The sequence below is a fragment of the Chlamydotis macqueenii genome, chromosome 11 (assembly GCF_036417535.1).
Source record: "Chlamydotis macqueenii isolate bChlMac1 chromosome 11, bChlMac1.mat, whole genome shotgun sequence".
NCBI classification, from domain to species: domain Eukaryota; kingdom Metazoa; phylum Chordata; class Aves; order Otidiformes; family Otididae; genus Chlamydotis; species Chlamydotis macqueenii.
In genome coordinates this window covers 14,956,295-14,976,968 of record NC_141566.1, presented here as the reverse complement: position 1 = coordinate 14,976,968, position 20,674 = coordinate 14,956,295, and the positions used below count along the sequence as shown (strand labels likewise).

Here is a 20,674-nt window from a genome sequence, read left to right as displayed (position 1 = left end):
TGTTAAACTCTGTGACGAGAAAGATAACCGGGCCTAAAATTAAACCATCCAGCTCGTTCTTAATATTAGCACAGGCGAGGAGTGAATTCCTCCTGAGTGGAATTCCCTTCTCGAACAAGCAAGCAAAACCAGCCCTCGGTACCGTACCACCAGCAGTGATGTGCTGGGAATTATTTGTCTTCTTACTTTGTGAGTCCCTGTGATAGCCTGTTTTGATGGCCCAGCTGGAGTAGAGCCTGTCTGGTGCAGGGTCCTGCCCTGCTCCCAGGCACAGGGTGCTGAGAGAGGTCCCAGCACCGGCATCGCATTGCAGATGCCACTGGAGACTTGCTCGATGCAGGCAGGGGGGCTGTGGGCACCGAACATGACAGCAGATAGGCCCCATGTGAATAACCTGGTATAAACCGGAGCCTTGTGGCATCTTTGGCTCTGGGAGAAAAAGCGTTGCGGCAAGAAAGGCAGCGCCAAGTCGCAGCAGGGATATTGCTGGGTCCTCTGGCTGCCGTTGGATGGCTGCTCTGCTTTTATTCAAATATAGTTTTGCATTAAAAATAACCCCCTGGTTTTGCCATGGTGTTTTTTTTCACAGTGAACTCCAAAAGCAAGCAGACTCAGAGATGCTGAACGCTTCTCCGCACAGCCCCGCGGGCAGCCTGGCACTTTGGGGTGCAGCACGTACCCGCTGCCTCGCTCCCAGCCCTAGTGGCGCACACAGGTTGGGGCAGGAGGGTTTTGCTCACTCCAGCAGCATGCAGAGGAGAAGGGCTCAGTTTTGGGGGACAGAAGATTCTGAAACTGAAATGCAACCTGATGAGCCTGCAGCGTCGCTGCAGAGCTCCGGCCGCACGTGCCTTGCAGAGAGCTGCAGCGTTCCTGCACTGGCTGTGTCCCGGGCACGGAGCCTGGCATCTGCGCTGTCTCCCACCAGGCAAGGTGGCTCGGGGGGCTGCTGATGGACAGCCTGAGTGACGGGGGCTGCCTGTGCCGCTCGGTGCTTTCCCCATAAGTCCCACCGGTGCTCGCTGACTCTGGGGAGCCCCACGGATCTAGGACGGGGCAGCGGGTGGCTCGCCTGCGGGGCAGCACTGGACCAGCTCACACCGGTGCACACCAGTGCAGCCGGAGCCCTCGTCCCCCAGCTCCAGGTGGGATTTTTGCACTCTTGTGCTCCCTCTGCTGGTCCTCAGCTCGGCACCGCTCCGGCATCGCTCCAGCACCGCTCTGGCATCGCTCCGGCATCCCTCTGGCATCACACCAGCACTGCGCCGGCACCTCTCCGGCACCACACCAGCATCACTCCAGCATTGCTGCAGCACTGCACCAGCACCACTCCAGCACCACACCAGCACCACTCCATCACCACACCAGTGCCACACCGGCACTGCCAAGCCCATCCCTGCTCTCCAGGGCCAGCAACACCCCAGGTCACACCTCCGAGCCAGCCCGCAGCAAAGGAGAGCCTCCCCAGTGCGAGCCGGGCAGAGGGGTGCTGCGGGGATTGCACCAAGCAGGGCAGCACAGGATCCAGGCAGGATCCACACAGCCTCGAAAATAGGACAAAAGCTTTCCCCAAAATAAAAGCTTTAAAAAATGCCGTTGGGAGTCACACTACAACACATGGCTGTGATGAAGATTACACAAACTGGACTGGTACTGCAGAGATGATTTTATTAAATACAAACACACATGGGCACAGACAGGGCACTGAGAATTTGTCAACCCATTTTTTACAAACACACTGCGCAGATTTTTGTACCCATACCTTCACAGCTTGCACCATTTGTGTAACCCACGCAGCACACCGCTGCTGTCAGAGGTGACCTTGCCTTGCTCCTACATGGCACGGGTACAGCTGGCCACCAACGTGCCACCAGCGGAGAAGGAGAACACCGGCATGGAGCAATGGCTGCAGCTTGGCTGGGCAGCTACCAGCCACCGTGCTGCCGAAGGGGACAGGGGAGCACCGAAGAGGGCCGGGATATCGCAATGCGAGGTCTGGTTGGCAGGCCATGCTCCATGACCGCACGCAGTTCTCCTGCATTTTCTGTCTTGGCAATACTTGCCAGCTTTATTAGAAAGCTGGTTGTTGTTTCAAGGCTGCTTTCTAGCAGTTATTGCCAACGAGGGACGGAGGTGGGGGAGCTGCGCTCTGCACGGCGTAAATGACAGCTGCCAAGACACCTTCTCCAAGGCCTCATAAAAGCCTGGTTATGGCTCAGGCTGCCTCCTCTCAGCCAGACATCCCGGAGGGTGACCCAGCGCGGGAGGCTGCTGCTGCACAGCCGGCTGTCCTGGCTCGGAGCCCCACGTCCCCATCCCTGCCCCACAGCAAGGTTCAGCTGCCCCACTCACTGCCGTGGTTTGGTCATATTCCTGATGTTCCTGGGACTTGGAGAGGAGCTGCTGCTCAGCAAAGGAGGTGAAATACCTGCCCCGAGAGAGCTGAAACCCTCGCCGAGCTCCAGGAGCAGCCCAGCATGGTGGCAGCTTGAGGGCAGCGGAGAAGGAAGAGGATAAAAATTGAACAACAACAACAAGAACAACAAAAAGAATGCTGTTATCCTTCCCACACAGCCTCCTTCTCCCTACCACCGCCACAGCACCCCAGGAAGCCCCAGCGACCCACTGCGTACCACTGACCACGGAGGCTGTGCAGGACACACACTGCACCCCGGCCTCTGCCACTGTCACCCCAAAATCTGGGCGGCTTCACACAGAACTCAGGTCCAGCCTTCACGGGGGCAACAAGCAGCCCGGCAGCTCCCGAAGGTGCACGTCGGTGTTTGGGGCGTGCAGACATGGCGTTCTCTGCTTTCCAGAGAGAACAATAAATATTTAAAACAAGCATGGGGTTCTCTGAAAGTCGCTGAATTCAATGGCTGAGCCCTGCAACAAAGCCTCTTCCTGAGCGCGGTGGCTCCCTGCCCGCCACCCTCCCTGGGGGGACGGCAGAGAGGAGGTGAGCTCCGGCTCCAGTTTGTAAACTGCGACAGCTGGAGAAAACAAAACCCGTCCAGAACTTTCCATAGGCGCCGATGCCTGCCACCGACACGGCCGCTCCCCAGTGGTGACTGGCACCGTGAGCTGTTGCTTTTCCCCAACTCCAAGGCACCCACCTCGCCACGGGGCACCCTGAGGAAGCCCCCTCAGGAGAAGCTGCCATGCTGGGTGATGTCCCACAAACATTTCTTCTCCTGCAGAACTCACAGTTGGTTTCTGCACACCATGGAGCTATTCCCATCTAACCACCACCTCATGGCCCACGTCCGTCCGAGGCGTCCTGCTCTGCCTTGGTGGCACTGGCAAGGGACAGACCCCAGGAGTGCGGGCACCCCCTGTGCTCCCCAAGCAGCACCACTAAAAAGAACCTGCTGCTTCTGCATTTGGGGAATTGCTCTTTGCCTGCAAGGAGGTGAAACTCCGCACCCAGCCAGCCGCTCTAGAGCCACGGAAGGCTGGACGGGCGCAGCCAGTGACCCATGCCACGGGGCATGCTCCAGGCGAAGCCTCAACATCCACCCTTTCACTTCACATGACCCATGAGGCAAAATATTTTCCAGAGAGAAATCCCTCGACTTTCGAAACAGAAGCAGATCCCTCTGCTTTCTGGGAGCATTTCTGTGGATGCAAATAAACGGTTAAACACATGTAGCTGTCTCCCGTGTTAACTTTCCTTGGTATCATCGACAGCTGCTTTCCTTTCAGTGCATGAAACCGCAGAGTTGAAGTAAGTGAAAGTGTAGAAGAGCAAGGGCTCGGATGGTGAAACCTTCCCAACCACGGGCTGATAAAATGAGACAGTAAAAGTCTTTCCATGGTTGAGAATAGCCCTGTTATCTCTCAGGGAGTCAGCAAACCTTCCTCTCCCAGGAGTAGACGCGTTGGTAGCGCCAGGCCAGGCAGCCCTGGCACGCACGCACTCGAGGAGAAACACTACAATATATTGACTGAGACACATAAATAAACTCCATTACTGTTGTTAATTCTGCAGTGAAATCATTTTTCCAAATCTTGCCCAAAGCAGATGTGGAAGTATTTAGCTACCTCTGCACTCCTCCAGCCCCAAGCCTGAACAAAGTGTTTCGAAGCAGATGAGAGGCAGGGGGAGGTGGAAACCGTGCCTGGTTTCAGCAAAACTCATGGATTTCCCAATTCATGGTATCATTTACTGACATAATGAAACTAATTTGGGCTTTTTCTTCTGTCTCTTTACAGTTAGATATTTTCCCCAAGGGGCTAAAAATTTCTCTTTCTTTCAAACAAAATTGGATTTCTTTCCTGTGAGGAGTACAGAAATATAGATCCTGTTCCCAGAAGCAAGATTCAGAAATCATTATTTTTTTTTAAATTAAAATATTTTATTAGATGTAGTCAGTGCAAAAGACTAAACTAAAAGGCAGCAGCTCCAGTAGACCGTCTCGTTGCCACCGCTCCCAAATCACTTACCAGACTGGAAAAAAAAAAAGGTGGTCACCTTGCTTCCCTCCTCAGCTTCGCCCTGTGGGTTACAGAGCCGGGGGTTTCCACGTCTCCCACCTCCTTGGGGTGCTCCTGGGAAGCTGGGATGCTCAGGACTGTGCGTGTGTCCATCCAAGCAACGGGCTTGCTGGGAAGGGCTGCGCAGGGCTGAGCTATCCCTGGGTGAGGAGCCGGCCGCCCCGCCGCTGTGCGATTTGCAGAGGGTACGAAGCTATTATTTCTCACTGTTTTCAGCATCCACTGAAATAAACAACGTTGGGCGAACGCAGACACTGTACATGCTTTTCAAATTGTGAGGCTCACAAGGTGGACAGGGCTCTGCCGTACTCAGCAGGTCAGACACACGTGTGCATTTCTGCAGGCAGCTCTGCTCCATCCCGTCACACCTGGTTCTGCCTCCGCCACCGGCACTGTTCAAAACCAGACCCATTCCCAGCAGGACCAGCTCTGGGGCCGATCCTGCACCCCGTCCTGAGGGCAGCCCGGAGTTCCTGCCTGCGCCCTCTCCGCGCTGCCTGCACGCCCTTCTCCCATTGGGAGCACCGTGCTATCACACCCGTTTGACTTGGTATCTCATGAAGGCACAGAGAGAAGCACTAATTAAGGAAAAGCACTAATTATACATATTCTGGGTGGTCTCACTCTGGCGTTCTGCCCTGCGTTAGACTGGTTTTGCTGCCGCTTCCCTCTCTCCCACGTTTTCTCGTCTCTCGCCTTTCCCAACACATTTCCACCTACAGCCCATCCCCACAGGGCATTTCCACAGTGGCCAGCCCTGGCGCCTGGGGGTCGCAAAGCCCCGCTGGCCGCCCCCTGCTCGGGCACAGGGCAGAAGTTTACCTTCATTTCCCCGGGCTGCGTTGCATCCTTCCCCTGCCCGCAGAGCTCCGGCCGCCTTGCAGGACAAGCCAACAAGCCAGGGCAGGTCACAGGTACATGGAGGCATTGCAAGCCCCAGGAATTACTTTAGCTCTCAAGAGACAGATGTCCAGCGATGATGTTAAGCATATATATACTACTTCCTACTACTGGCATTCCATAGGGCCGGGCCCTGTTTAACATCTCTGTTGGCGACATGGACAGTGGGATAGAGTGCACCCTCAGCAAGTTCGCCAACGACACCAGGCTGTGCGGTGCCATTGACACACTGGAGGGGAGGGATGCCATCCAGAGGGACCTTGACAGGCTGGAGAGGTGGGCCCGTGGCAACCTCATGAAGTTCAACCAGGCCAAGTGCAAGGTCCTGCACCTGGGTCATGGCAATCCCAGGCACAAATACAGGCTGGGCGCAGAATGGATTGAGACCAGCCCTGAGGAGAAGGACTTAGGGGTACTGGTGGCTGAGAAGCTCAACATGAGCCAACAATGTGCACTTGAAGCCCAGAAAGCCAACTGCATCCTGGGCTGCATCAAGAGGAGCGTGGCCAGCAGGTCGAGGGAGGGGATTCTGCCCCTCTACTCCACTCTCGTGAGACCCCACCTGCAGCACTGTGTCCAGTTCTGGAGCCCCCAACATCAGAAGGACGTGGACCAGTTAGAGAGGGTCCAGAGGAGGCCACGAAGATGATCAGAGGGCTGGAGCACCTTTCCTATGAGGACAGGCTGAGAGAGTTGGGGCTGTTCAGCCTGGAGGAGAGAAGGTTCCAGGGAGACCTTATAGCGGCCTTCCAGTACCTAAAGAGGGCCTATAGGAAAGACTGGGAGAAACTCTTCAGCAGGGCCTGTTGTGATAGGATGAGGGGTAATGGTTTTAAAATAGAGGGAGGTAGATTCAGATTGGACATAAGGAAAATTTTTTTTACCCTGAGGGTGGCAGAAAACTGGAAGAGGTTGCCCAGAGGGGTGGTGGATGCCCCATCCCTGGAAACATTCAAGGCCAGGTTGGACGGGGCTCCGAGCAACCTGATCCGGTTGGAGATGTCCCTGCTCCTTGCAGGGGGGCTGGACTGGATGGCCTTTGGAGGTCTCTTCCAACCCAAACTGTTCTACGATTCTATGATTCTACTTCTTTCTCTATGAATAGTGCCACAGTTTGCAGTTTTGGTGGAACACATAAAGCCATTACTAGATTTCACTGGAACTGGGCCAGATGTGGCAGGTGAGTGTCTGGTCCTCTGTCCCAAATGACACTATTTCAAGTGCATTTGCAAAGCGGTGGGCAGTGCAATCAGTCTCCACGCTGCATGCTGGTTTTGGCCTCCCGCACATGCAACATTGCCGCTTTGCACCTAGGACAACATGAGAAACACTATTCGAACCTGTTTTGCCATTGTTTCTGTACTGTGCATTGCTGAATTAACTCCTGGTACAAGCCTGCAGTTTTGCACAGAAAGTCACATCCTGTGTGGCTTTACATTCCAAATTCACCCCTGAAGCTTCCCTGCAAGTTGGAGACACCGTGAGGCAGAAACCTCTGGAAGAAGGGAAGATGGGAACAAAGTGCCTTCCCATGAGCTCCACCAGCGTTGATGTTAGGGACTCTGGGAAAAGGAGTGTCATCAACGAAAACCAGGATGGGGATTTTCAAAAGCGACGAAAACCTCTACAGGAGCTGGGTCTCCTGAAAGCCCCATGAGTGAAACCTCACCCAGGTGGGGTTCCAAAAGCCACCAAAGCAAGTGGTCATGGGCTAGTGGGCCACAGATCTGCTGCGTGACCCTTTTTAAAGCCTTTCCACTCCTTCCCAGGGTGGGAAACTAGGGATATGCCAGCAGTCAGAGTGCTTGGGACTAACCCCCCAGGCTCTCTCTAGCATTTGGACTCTCGCTCCTGTCCTCAGCAAGCCCAACCTTAATTTTGAAAGCAAATCTCTGCCAGGGAGCTCCAGACCTGCTGGAAGGGCAGCGATCACCGTCCAACACCCAGCATGGGAATGAGCTGGCTACAGACAGCAAAGGGCAAGGTGCTCCCAAGAAAAATCACAGCGAGAGGCTTAAATTCAGCTGTGAGAGCGTGGTGCCAGCATGAGGGCAGGGGCTGCTCGGGAGCCTCCCCGGCTCCCTCCCTGTGCTCCTGGGCTGGCCATGGACCTGCTTGCTTTGGAAATGGAGCCGGATCTCCTGCGCAGGAGTGGTCCAAGGGGCGACCGGAGGCTCAGAGAAACATGTTTTCCTGCCAGCTTCTTGGATGTCAGCTCTCAGAGACGCACGGCTTCACTGCTTGGATTTTCTTTCCATCAGTCCTAGGAGCTGGCCTTTAAGAATTAACATGTCTTCCAGGTAAAAAGCCAGCAGCCAGACTGTCTTTCCTAGGAGGAGGGCCAAGGCATCTACAGATAACATCTAACCGACCATTTCACAGACTCCCCACGTGCCTAAGGGATGCCTCCTGGGGCTACTGCCTTGAACTGCAAGAAATAACTCTTGGACGGTGTAATTTAATACGACGTGTCATATGGCAGAGATCCATGGGATGGTCAAGGAGCACAATACAAAAAATATTCAGCTGGAAATATCAGTTTTCCTACTGTATTAGCATAATAAGGACTTCTGCAAACGTCTGATGTTGGTACTGGTTTGTATTGCAAATGTCCCTGTCTAATCTACAGCTTTGTATTCAATAACACATTACCCTACCATGACATTTCCCTTTGCCAGGAGAGCACAATATTTACACGTACATGCCCACATTTCTGACAGAACACCATATTAATGACAAATTGCAAGTTTGGTAACACAAGTCAGAAAAAGTTTGAAACCTGCTGGCTTTGGGAAAGTAAGACAGGCTTGTTTAAGCACAGAAAAATTGCAGACAAAGTCATCATACACACTTTGAATAAATATTGATCTTCAAAAGTGTCAACAGCTTTGCTCGCAGAAGAAATGCTATTTCAAATGGGTGAGAGTAGCTTTGCTTTCAAGATGCGAGTGGCTCTTCACTCAGGGGTCAGCCCATCTTCTGCCAACGGCACTTGCTAAGGACAAAGCCAGGGGATGTCTCCATGGCCAACGCGCTGGGGGTTACCCTACGGAGAGCCACGCTTCTGCTTCTTTCAGCGAGAGAAGACAAAGCATAGAGTGCTCCAGCCCTTTCTGGAGCAACCTTGATGTGCAACTCCCCTCCCACCCCTCCATGCTTTGCTTTTTGTATCCTGCCTCCGTCTCCTCTCACGCCGCATCAAAACCCCTGCAGCCATTTCGGGCTCTGTCTCACGCAGCAGCATCTTCTCCTCTGCCCTCTTCCCATGGTTGCTGGATTTGATGCATCCACAAGGAGACCTCAAGCTCCAGCCAAGGTCTCGAACCTAAAAAGGCTGGAAACATCCAGGGAAACGGGTCTGAGCTGACGTGGGGCTCAGCACAGGCCCAGGTCACAGTAGCAACCCTGAGGGTTTGCCCAGGACAGGCGGGAGTCTCTCACTCTTTCCCGCCCTGAATTTACTTAGAATATTTTACAGGCAATTTTCTATCAAGACGTTGGCTGCACTATCAACCCGCCCCCTCCCCTGCACATAATCAAAATATTTTGATAACCGAAAAATGTCAGGCAATACAGCAAATTTTGCAGTAAATAAATAGAGCAAATAATTGCAAAGACAAGGAGGGGAGGAGTGGGGAGCTGGTGCCTCTGCAGAAGGTTTCCATCCTTGAACAACAACAAAAACATGTAAATTTTTTTTTTTTACAAAAATAGTAATTTTTCTACAAAAATAATGCCCTCCTCTAGCGGAAAAGGGAGGCTGACGGTAGGGAATCTCATGCTAGGGAATCACACCTTTGGAGGGCCAGCGCTTTCACTGAGAGCACGGCACAGCCCCACGGCACAACCACGTGTTGGCCCGGCAAAGGCCAAGCCGCTCTTCGCAGCAGACCAGTAGCGATGAGATGAATTGCCTGGCAAAAGAGCCCTCAGCGAGATACCAAACACGTCCCAAATATGTGTGACAAATTGCAATGACAAGGTTGCGCTGGCAGGCTGGATGGCGGGCAATGAAATCCCTGTCCAGACAGCGCTATGCTCCGGGCACCCTTTGAGCCGAGAGAAGGCAAGAGATGCTGCCAAAAACCCATCGGCACAACCACCACACCCATTTTCCACACTGTGGTGAGCAGCCGAGGCCGTTACAGACACTGATGGTGCCCAGAAAGCCGAGGTTGGGATTGCCATGCCACAGACAAAGCTGGGGGGGAATTGCAAAATGCCACGGCTGATGCACAAGGTCAGATGAAGGAGACCCACGAAGAAACCAAGTGCAAGTGCAAACCTTTGGTCTGGTTGCAAGGGACCGAAATGCTGGAGGAAGGGTTAGCGTAGAAGGCAGAGCTTGAGACCGGCAGTTCACTGCATCACGTGGGGTAATGTGATAAATAAAAGCCATGGCTCACCGTTCTGCACGTGCCAAACCATGTGCTGCAGCCACGCACACCCATGCTCGCTTCCCGCCACTGTCCTGGGCACCCCGAGCTGCCCACCCCCGCTCCCTGTGCCCCACGCAGCCCCTGCAGACACAGGGACCCCCCTTTACCACGCCAAACGCCAGCGCCAGGATCTGGTTTGAGGCTGGCCAGACACTGGCCCAGAAGCAGCCGCAGTTTATTAGCCCAGTAGCTGTGGAAAGTTTCCAGGCTGGGCAGGATGCTCCGGCAGCCAGGCAGGGGGAGCGGGGTCCACACAAGGCTCTCGCTACAGCAGGAAAGCAAGGGCAGGGCGGGCAAAACAGCCCCCAAAATCCAGGGGCTGCTTCTGAAGGGATGTCTCTCTTCAGTCATTTGTTCCCTCCGATGTCCCCCATCCCACCAACAGCACTCCTCCAAGGGCACGCAACCTCCCAGCTTCTGGATTAATTCTCCTTCCAGTTGCGGACAGCAAAGGCGAGCCCGGCATTTGGAGAATGCTGGAGAAACAGAACTGGGTCTGTCCAAAGAAAGCTTCCTACCTCTGCCATGAACCTGCAGCATGGAAGGGGCGACCACGGCTTGACCCTGCCACAAGGAGCAGAAGCATTTCGGTGGGCCACGTTTAACACGTGCGGTGTAGGGGCATTTATTATTTTATCCGGTTCCACAGCTGCCACCTCTGCACAGGTGTCACTTTTTGAGTATTTGACAAGCCCCAAGCCGGCTGGGTGCCTGTATCCCGTGGGCGAGGGAAAACCAGCGGGCCTCGGCGCCGTTTGCTGCTTTCTCTGGAGCAAACCGGCGTCGCACCGAGCAAACAGCTTCACCCGGGTATTTTGGGCTTTCTGCTTTCAGCCCGAGTGACCCGCAGGGCGCACCTCTGCCTGAAGAAGGCAGCCGCAAAGCATCCATCTGCAAAAATACCCCAGCGAACACAACCCCTCGCCCTCCCCCCCAGTTGCTGCGAGCAGCATTCATTCCTTGCTCTCGCTGTAGATCCGGCACGCTGAGTCCTTTCTCCCCAAGAGTATTCTCCCTTTACAAAGCAAGACCATAAAGCAGTGACATAATCCAAGCTTGGCAAACACTTTTGCTGATGTTAAGCCAGTGCCTTTCGTGGTTCTCGGCGCTGCGTTTGAGTCCACGATATAGATGGCGCAACCGGCTGATTAAATGAGCAGGAGCCTCCCAAGATACCGTTTCATTTGAAACGCTGACATTTATATTTGACATTCCAATAAGTGTGGGGCTTTTTTTTTTCCCCTCTTTTTTTTTAATTAGTTCTCACAAGGGTGCGGGTCAGACGCAGCTACACAATGAAGTTCTCCATAAAACAGGTATGATTCAAACAGATGACTCCGGGCCAGGCTTCCTCACCCATCTAACTTGCAGTGCAGCCTCAAAGCCAAATTAATTAGAGGCCACCCACAAGTAGACGTGAGAGGTGTAGGTGAATCTCTTCGTGTGTTGGTTCCCCACCACATCTGCCGAGATCTCGACGTATGCGCTGAGGGTGAGTGGGAGGGCTTCGGTGCTAAATAAATGACTCGACTCCCTTTGTTTTGACACCGAAACGCAGCCAGCCAGCGAGGCCGAGTGGTAAACAATAGTAGTAATGTGGAAAAAAAAAATTTTTTTTTAAAAGCATATAAGATGCCTCAAATGAAGAGGTGTGATTGTTGGCAAAACATGTCCTGTTTGAGTTTATGGGATGTACAGAGTCTTTTTATTAGGGATACTTTTTGCTATTAGCGTAATAAAAAAGGACCAATTGTTTCTGCCATCTGAGAAAACTCTTGGTGGAACAGGCAGAAATCCAGGAATAATTAAGAAAATAATAGTGCACACCCAACAAGAAAAACATTATTTGTTTAAAGATGAAGTCCCTCCAGAACACTTGGTAGTGATTGCGTTTCTTTCAAAAGGGGGGGAAAAACCCTTCTAAATGAAAAGCAGCAGCCATCAGCTAGTTTGTAAGATCTCGAATGGAAAAAAGCGCAGGGCTGCTTCAGTGGTGAGACCTTTTCAGTTTTCACTGCTCTTATCAGCCTTTGCAAGTCGCAAAATAACAGTGTTTTGCCCTTACATGTTTCCGTCAGAGGATCAGAAGCGCTTCACAAAGCGTAATTAATTGAGCTTCACTGCTCACCTGTGAGAACAGAGCAATTTTTTAGCAACAGGGTTTGGGTTTTTTTTTTTTTTTTGCCACTTGGGGGTGGGGGTTGAAGTAAAAACTGCAACAGGAAGATTATGCACCCAGCAAGTCAACAAGAGACTTCACAGCTTTGTCTGTTCCCAACGATGGATGCAACAAAACTGGAAGTGTCTGACTTCCAGACCCAGGTTCTCTCTTCGGAAGGGACTGCTTTGCCCCAGCATCGCTTTTCCCCAGACCTTGGCTTGCCGGGCTTTCTACCAGCACCGATTACCATCCTCCCAGGCTCTGACTCTTTAGATTCAAAAATCTCCAGAAAACCACATCTCCAAACCGCCCATCTTCCCTGCAAGCGTGTCGTGGTACGAGCCCACACCTGGGATGCGTGACGTGGCCACCAAAATCCTGGTCGCATCACTCCTGGGTGACTCCAGGCAGGTTACAAGGTTGTGCCAGCCGCGCTTGATGTTGTGGAAGGGCTGCGAATCCGCGTTTGTGGAGAACTCCGGTACCACAGTAAGGGGGGCAAAAGAAATTATAAACTTCAGTCTGTGACTGTGTACAGCATGTGGATAGAAGGAGACGCCGAATAACAAAAAGTCAACTTTTGCCCAATCAGGGCTGAAAAAGCATCATCCCCTCTCTGGATGGAGGCCGTAAACCACGGAATGAAGCAGCAGCAGAACGAGCCAGTTTCCACGAAGGGGAAAGCTGTGGTTCCCCATCAATCCTGTGCAGCTCATTTTATTTTTTTTTTCCCCATTTCTGGGGAGAAATCTCCCAGAGAGTTTTCTTCTGCAGGCAGCTGTGGGGGGCGGAGGAGCTGACGCCCGGGCCCCGGGCGCACGGACGGCCCCTCCATCGCACCGGCGCAGGTGAACCCCCCTTCCCCTTCCCCGGCCCCGGTGCGACCCGCCGGGCTGCCCGCCGCCGCTCCCCAGGGCAGTCCGGCCTCCACCACCCCACGCGGGAACGCGCCCACGGGGATGCTCGTCTCCGCCCCGCCTCACCGAGACCGGTACCGGGAGGCGCCCGTCGGGAGCAGCGCCCCGCCCCGTCCCCGTCCCGCCCCGACGGGCGGTGCTGCCGCCGCCCCCGCTCCCAGCAGCCCTTGCAACCGCCTACAATGAAATTTGCGAAGTTTTTTCGGTTTCGGCGCCATTTTCGAGTGGACTCGGAGGTGAGGCGGGAGGGAGGGCGGCGGGGCTGGGGCGCTGCGGGGGGCCGACCGCCGTATGTCCCCCCCCTTCCCTCTCCCCTCCGCGGGCGGGACGGCTCGGCCTGGCGGGGGGGCGGCACGGAGGTGGGGGGGGAGGGGGCGGCGGGACGGGGCACGCTGCGCTGCCCGGGGCGGGGGGGTGCGCGGAGCGGGCCCCTCCTGCCGCCTTCCCCCCCCCCCCCCCCCCGCGCCCCGCCGTGGGCGGGGTCGCGCCGCTCCCCGTGGGAGGGGGGCACACGCAGCCGCGGGAAAAACTGAGAGGGGGGGGGCAGGGAAAAAAGCTGTGGAAAAAACTTTTTGGGGCGGGGGGGTGGGGAGAGCGGCGGCATCGGCAGTGCGGCGCCGCACAAAGGCGGCACCGGGGGGTGGGGGGGGGGGTCGGCGGTGGCCGGTGACGCGGCGGCACTGACAGCGGGAGCGGCCGGGGCCGGGCGGGGCGGTGCCCCCCCCCCCCCCCATCCCCCCCCACAGCCGCCGGACCGTTAGGGCGGGAGCGGCGCGCGGCGCCTTCCCTTCGCGCGGGGAACTGTTCCCGCGTGGGTGCGGGGCCCCCCCGCCGCCACCCGCCTCAGGACCCCCTTTTCCTCGTGAGTTTTTTATTATACAATAGATTTTTAAAATATATTTTTTTGCGTCGCGGGGAGCCGCGCCCGCTCTCCCGCAGGTGTGGCTCGGGCTGCTTTTTTTTTTTTCCCTCCGTTTCCCTCCTTCTGATTTGATTTTTTTTTTTTTTTTTTTTTGAGGAAAACCCGGGGAGCCCGGTGGCTGCCGGCCCCCGTTTCGTTTTGGCGTGGGGTCCGCGCACCCCGCGCTCGCCCCCAGCTCCCGCTGCCAAAGCGGGCACACGTGAGAAAATTATGTTAAAAAATAAAAAAAAAAAAAAATCCAAAACAACCACTATAATAAAAAAAATCGGCGAAATAATTTAAAATAGTAAAAATTTTAAAAATTGGCTCTCAACTTTTGCTTTTTTTTTTTTTTTTTTTTTTTTCCCTTTTTTTCCTCCCGTGCTGGTCACTTGCTTTGTACAGGAAATTTGAATATCCTGGCAAAGGGCGACTTCCAAGTGCAGCTTTGCTGCGCTCCGTGAGCTGCCGTGATGGGAGCAACGCACGCCGTGCTAGGGTTTTTTTCCCTTTTTTTATTTATCATAGACGCAATATTTTTTCCCACGTATGCGTCAGGTACGTAAAGACAATTTTTGTGCATTGAGAGAGTGAGTTTCCAAGGTTAAAACATTAATTTCTCCCCCCTCCCTCCAAAAAAAAAAAAAAAAAAAAAAATTGTGCTTGTGTAGGTGAGGGTCCATCTGCCAGGTTTCATCATCTTCTGCTCAGAAGAAACCCGAAGAACTCCTTTGCTCACCATGAACTGCGAAAGTCTGTGTTTAGTTAATCCACTTTGGTGGGAAATACAGTAAAACTGAACTGCTAATGCAATAAACATTTATGAAATATAAGAGGGAAGCTTTAAGTAATGCTTCAGGCAAACTGACCCAAGTATTAAAAAAAAAAATTACTGTGCGCTTGTTATGTTTTGAATTAATGTTAATCTGACGATTTTTTTTTTTCCTCTTCTTAACAAATAAACTTTATAGGAGTCGGGCTTCCAGATCTGTCCCTTGTTGTTTAAAACTGGATGAGATGACAATGCAAAAAAAAAAAAAAATAAAAAAAAAAAGTGGAAGTACCAAGAAGCATCATACTTTTCTTCTCCTCAGCAGTGTTGAGAAAAAACTGTGGATCCTGGAATTTTACTGTGGATTTTACTGGTTTTCTGGAGTACTGTAAGTTGAAGTCTTATCCCGCAGGCCTGTCTGAGCACCAGTAGCTCTCCCCGTGTTAACAGCCCCGTCTTGATAAATACGGTCGATCCCGCCGGTAACAGCATCGAGGTCGAGTTTCAAACCCAGTAAAGTTAACGAATTAATTTTTTGCATTATTTGAATTTGCCCTTTGTAGCTGCGGTTTGGTTTCGGGTGTTCTGCCCCACCTAAGAGCACGTTAACATCGTGCGGTTTAACGCGCGCAGAGTACGCCGGGCTAAAATTAAAATGTAGCTCTAAAATGCTGAAATACTTATATGAAATACATGCCACTTCTCTGGCCTTTTTCTGGGTAAATTAGTGAGGAAAAAAAAATACTTTTTAATGAATTGTATGAGAAATAACCCGCTCTCGTATAGCTTTGACATAAGAACGGGGAGAAAATCTATTTTATGCATTTATTTTGTGCGCCCAGGAAGAAGTCTGAGCTGGCTAAAACGCGCGTAACGGCGGGTTTCGCGTGACGTGGGCGCGCTGAGGAGATGCGCTGTAGATGCCTGTACAAATGAAAGTAACTCGGCTGCGCGCAGTTCCCACGGCTGGCCGTGCTCTGCAAGAGTCATTTCTCTTCGTGCAGCCCTCGCCCGACTTCGGCAGCCTTGCGAGGCGACTCGTATCGGAAATGTAATCGCTGGAACCATTTGGTGGTTGTCGATCAAGCATCGGGTCTGATTCCAGCTATTAGCCACATCTGTAAATATTAATACGTGACTTGTTTAAATTTCATTGTTCAGAGGGAGGCAGGAACGAAAGTGGTGTGATTTCTTTTTTCTTTTTTTTTTTTTTTTCTTTCCCCCCTACACCCAGGCAGATACAGAGTGTTTCAGTGGTGCTACTCGCCCCCTTATTTTCGTTTTGTTACCTTAATGGTGTCTCGCTAATTAGTGTCTGGGACCTTCAGCTGTAACAAGATTATTTATTTTAGTCTTTTTGTAGAATAGTAAAAGCTTTTTTTTAATATATTTTTAATTTATTTTTTTTTTTTATTCTTTCAAATGGGAACAAAGACTTCAGGATTTGTTTTTGCATGTCTCCTGAAAAACTGCATTCGATAGCAGAGTTGGGGTTTTTGGTTTTGTTTTTTTTCCTATGCTTTATATATATATATAGGAAATGTTTAATATTTAGTTCTCTTTGAGCTTACCTAGCCCTGAAGTGTGTGAGTCACTGAAGGCTCTGTATGCAAATCTGTCCTGTCATGGGCTCGTATATTTATTTCCTTTCCTTTCCCATGGCGCTCTTTCTCACTTTTTTTTTTTTTTTCCCCTCTTCTCTTTTTTCCTGGTTACAGTGTCAGTGAGGAGGATCACCCCTGTATTTCGGGGTGAATTTTGGGGGGTTTTGTGTGTGTTTGGGCTTGGGGCGGGAGGGGCGGTGTTTTCTGCTTAATTGCCCGATATACTTTGGCAAGCAGAAGTTGCATTGTTTTGTGAACTGCGCTAATAGATTTTGGCGTGTTCAAATCCCTCAGTTATTTGGGGGATTTAATTAAACCTCCGTAGGTGGCTGGCTTACGTAGATGACAGGTAGAAGTCTCCATTTCTAGAAATAGCTGGTGTAAGCACCGCGGGTGTAGAGCTCCTGGGAGCAGAAGAGCTGTTGCGATGCCTTTGGAGCTTTTGGGGCACTTCTCTTGATATTTGGGGCTACTGGCACAGCGGGGGGGCCCCCAGTTCCCAGCCGTGGTGGGGTGCTGCTCCAAAGGCTGGGGATGCTCCTGGGATGCTGCCTCCCCCGGCAGCAAGGGGCTGAGCACCTGACAGCTCCACCAAAAATAAAATCCAACGCCCAAATAGCCTCTCTGCATCTCACCTGCTTGTCCAAAGGGTGGGTTATCACCTAAATTGGCATAAATAAGATGTTTGCTTTGCTTCTGGTCTGCCGAGACCAATGGGTTGCTCTTGCTGCTGCTGTTTTAACCCCTCCGGGGCGGAGAGATGGCCTTGCTGCCGGCCGTGGCTGTGCCCCGTGGCTTTCCCACTCGCCCCCGGAGCTGCTGCTGGTTTGGGTTGGCAGGAGCCATGTCGTCTGTCCTTGCTGTACAGCGCCTGGCTTAAGATTTGGGGTTACCAGTGCACCGTGGGTACCGCTGCCAAGAGTCGTGCTGTCAGCCAGTATCCCCAGCTGTGGGAATGGGGAGGACGGGGAGAGGAGGGATGCAGTCACTGTGTATGTGCTGCTTTGTAGCCTACCCTGTGTGGAGGTGAAAACTTGATTTTTAAATTTTTTTTTAATAATTTTTTTTTTTCACTAATTTAAAAAATGTTTGCACCCATCTGAGCCTTTCTGGCCCACGTGTCAAGGGAAGGGACTGCTCTGGGGCTGCCCCTCCCCAAGCACGGCGGTGCCGCTGCAAGCGACTCGTAAACCCCTCTGTGTGTTGCTTTCTAGTTCCCATTGAAACAGCGATCGCCCCATCTCCAGGGAGAGCCGGCGCAGAAGGAGCCGACGCGCCTGCCTTCAGAGGTGAGTTGGGAAGGTAAGCTGTCTGACCTGCTCCGAAACGCCTGCGGTGCCTGCATCCCTCTGGATAAACGCAGGTTGCTCCGAAATGCGTATCCCTTCTTGGGCACTGCAGGTAACACCTGGGAGGGCTGGAGATAAACTGAAATCAGCTGTTCAGCTGCCATCTTTCTGATTTAGCGCTGGGAATCCAAAGCACAAACTAAGTTTGGAAGAAGCTAAAGTGTGAGATGGGATGATTCAAACAGGGAGCTTTTTATTGCCTAAAATAATTATGCTGTCGTGTCATAAACGTGCGTATTTTCTCAGACGTGTTTCACTCCCTGTCCCCCATCTCCGCTTGCCCAGTACTCAGCGTGAGTGTTGATCTGCTCTCTGTGCTAGAGAATAGGCCGGTGGAGGTGTCTTGAGCTCTCGCTTTGGAAAGTCCTTGCTGATGAGAGCTCTTGTCCCGCTTGATGACCTAGGGTAAAAAGTGTTTTTTTACATCTATATATAAAAACATTTATTAAAACCTGAACCTCAGACATAATGAACATTAATTCTAGAGCTGAGCTTTTCTGTTGCACTTCTCTTTGGGTCACTTGAAGAGATGAAGGAAATAAGACTACACAGGTACAGTCAAGTACAACATTGTTACAGAAATAATTAATGGTAAAATTATGTGGGGGTTGTTTTGTTTTAGCTTGCAGAGGTTTAACTTTCTCTGGGTACTTGTTGGCTTCTTTGCAGTACGTGGCACTTGCTTGTTAGAGAGTTGGACCTGGTGCTATCAGTGCTGAGGACACTGAAGTGGTGAAAAAATACTGCTTTTTTGTTGGCAAATATTTGATTTAAAATCTGCAATAGTTTGGCACGGGTCATGAGAGCTGTTGAAATTCCTATTTTTAAGTTTGCTAAACGGGCAGGGACTAGGAGGAGGACGAACTGGAACTGGGCTTAGCGCAAGGGGACGGCACAAACATTTGAACTAACGGCGTCATTTCTGATATTGTTCAGGGTTTTTTTATGATGCTGCTTTTTAAGAAAATGAATTGAAGGAAGTTGTCACATAACTGGAGGAAAAAAAAAAAGTCTAAAGGAAACACAAAAAATATCAGGCTATCTGCATGGCTCCCGTGCAGCCCTCGCAGGCTGGCGTGTGAGTGCCTCTGGCAGCCGCGTGCTTCAGAGCCACGGCATCCTTCTGCCCTGCGCTGGCGTTTTCTTCTCTGGTACGGGCAGGGGAGGTGATAAAGTTCCAGAGTATCTTTAATTTCTGGTCACGTAAGTTTGTCCATTCAAATAGTAAATGAGCATAATCTAGTCTTTAAAAATTAGGAGTTGGGTTTGTTTTTTTTTTTTTTATTTCTCAAAAGTCAAAACAAGCTAAATAAACGTATTTTAAGGAAGACCTAACAGTTTTCAACTGTTGGAATCTGGAGTTATTTATTTGAAATGTTAGCATTGCCACTGCTGGAAGATCCTTGATGTTTAGCAGCCCCTAAGAGTAAAGTACGAGGGGTACATTTGGAGGGGCCAGGAAGGTCTGCAGGCTCTTTACAGTAGCAAATCTGCTAGATCTGAAAGCATAGATTTGCTGGGACTCAAGTATTCTTGGGGGCAGGGGGAAGTTAATTTCTTATTTTCTGGAACTGGTTTGTTTGCACTGTGTAACTGCTTGTTCTCTTATAGTTACAGACTTTCTGATAGCGTCTGTGAAGAAAAAAAAAAGTCCAATGATGGTAATGCATGCACCTTAAATGTCTTCATTGTAGAGTGTTCTTCAGTGCCTTATGTCATGGTTTAAAAAAAAAATTATATATAAATATATTCAAAATACCGTTTGGAATCTCAACATTCAGTGGGCTTTGAGGAGATGTAGCAGCACATCATGGTTTGTAGGGACAAGGAGATACAGACCATTCTGGGCTGCCTCATTACCTCAAGGATAAGACAAGAAAGTGAGCTTCTGGTTATCATAGATGTGGAAGCTAACACAGTCCCATGTATCTCCTTAGTTCAGGTAACAGGTATGTGGAGATAAGTTCTCTTGGTGCTTGTGTCTGTGCACATCCTTTGCTGCTACAAATATATTCCTGATGAGTTTGTGTGTGTGTGTATGTGTGTGTGTGTCTCGGCGGGGCTGGCCCTGCAGGCAGGAAGGATTTGTAGCTCATTTTTGTTCCCCAACATGGACATGGCCATCGTTGGCTTGAGCACCATGCCTTACCCCTCACCTATTGCCCTTCCATCCTTTCCCTGGCAAAGGATGGGCCAGGTACTCTGCTGCCCCGTGTTCTGGGGGACAGGGGGGTCTGGAGGCCGTGGAGAGGCAGTAGGACGGAGAGCTGTCAGCAGTGCTCTAGCAGCACGTAAATACTGGAGTTTGGGATTGCCTGTTGCTCTCCAGTATTGCATTGCTGCTTTAGTGAGGCTGGAAATCTGTCCCTGCCGCAGGAGCCGGAGCTCTGGCTCTCAGGGTGCCTCCTGGGCACCCCCACGGTGCCTTGACACTGCTGCTCGGGGGCTCTGGTCTCCCCCACCAATAAACCACTGCGGAGGCAGCAACCAACGAGGGCTTGGTGTCGTTAATGGGGAGGGGGCAGGGGCTGCACCCTGACACCTCTGTGCTGGTGGGTGCCTGGTGCTTCATCCCAGGGATGGATCAGGCAAAGGACGCTGCCGCGGCTGGGAAATGGTGCCAAGCCCTTCCCCAGCATTGCGTGGGGGGAGGGAGGGTCAGAGGGTGTGCATGGTGGCAGTGGGGGACAAGGGGTAATATTGGTTCGCCTCCCCCAGTACCATGCCTCCAGCAGCTGGAGAGGGTGCTGGTGGATATATGGGGAGCAGAGCTTCCACGGGGTGGGATGATGGGGGTGCCCATAGTTGCCCCCAGAGAAGCCCTGCCATGGGAGGGAACATCATTCACCATGCAAGACCCCCACCACCATCAGGGTACCCAGCTCAGACACGGCCAGGGGTGGGGGGCTGGCAGTGCCCGGCACCCACAAGGCATCTGGCAGCACTTGGGCTGTGGTGGGAAGAGTTCTGGAGGGTTTGGAGCACCTGAGGGCTTGTCTGCAGACCCATTGCTGCAGCAGCAAGCTCCTCCAGCAGCCCAGCCTCAAGGTGAAAGGGATTCCTTCCCATCACACCACCTGCAGCTTCCCTACCCTGGCACAGGGATCACTGTGGGATTGGGGATGCTCCTCCTG

At 52.0% G+C, this 20,674-nt stretch overlaps 1 long non-coding RNA gene across 1 annotated transcript; it reads left to right on the top strand.

Annotated features, from left to right (window-relative positions):
• Positions 1-13,058: 13,058 nt before the first annotated feature.
• LOC147599403 (uncharacterized) lies at positions 13,059-20,031 on the top strand. The gene is made up of 4 exons (XR_015259805.1): positions 13,059-13,150; positions 14,787-14,975; positions 15,430-15,707; positions 17,406-20,031. It is a non-coding gene; the product is annotated as an uncharacterized LOC147599403 (long non-coding RNA).
• The last annotated feature ends 643 nt before the right edge of the window (positions 20,032-20,674 follow it).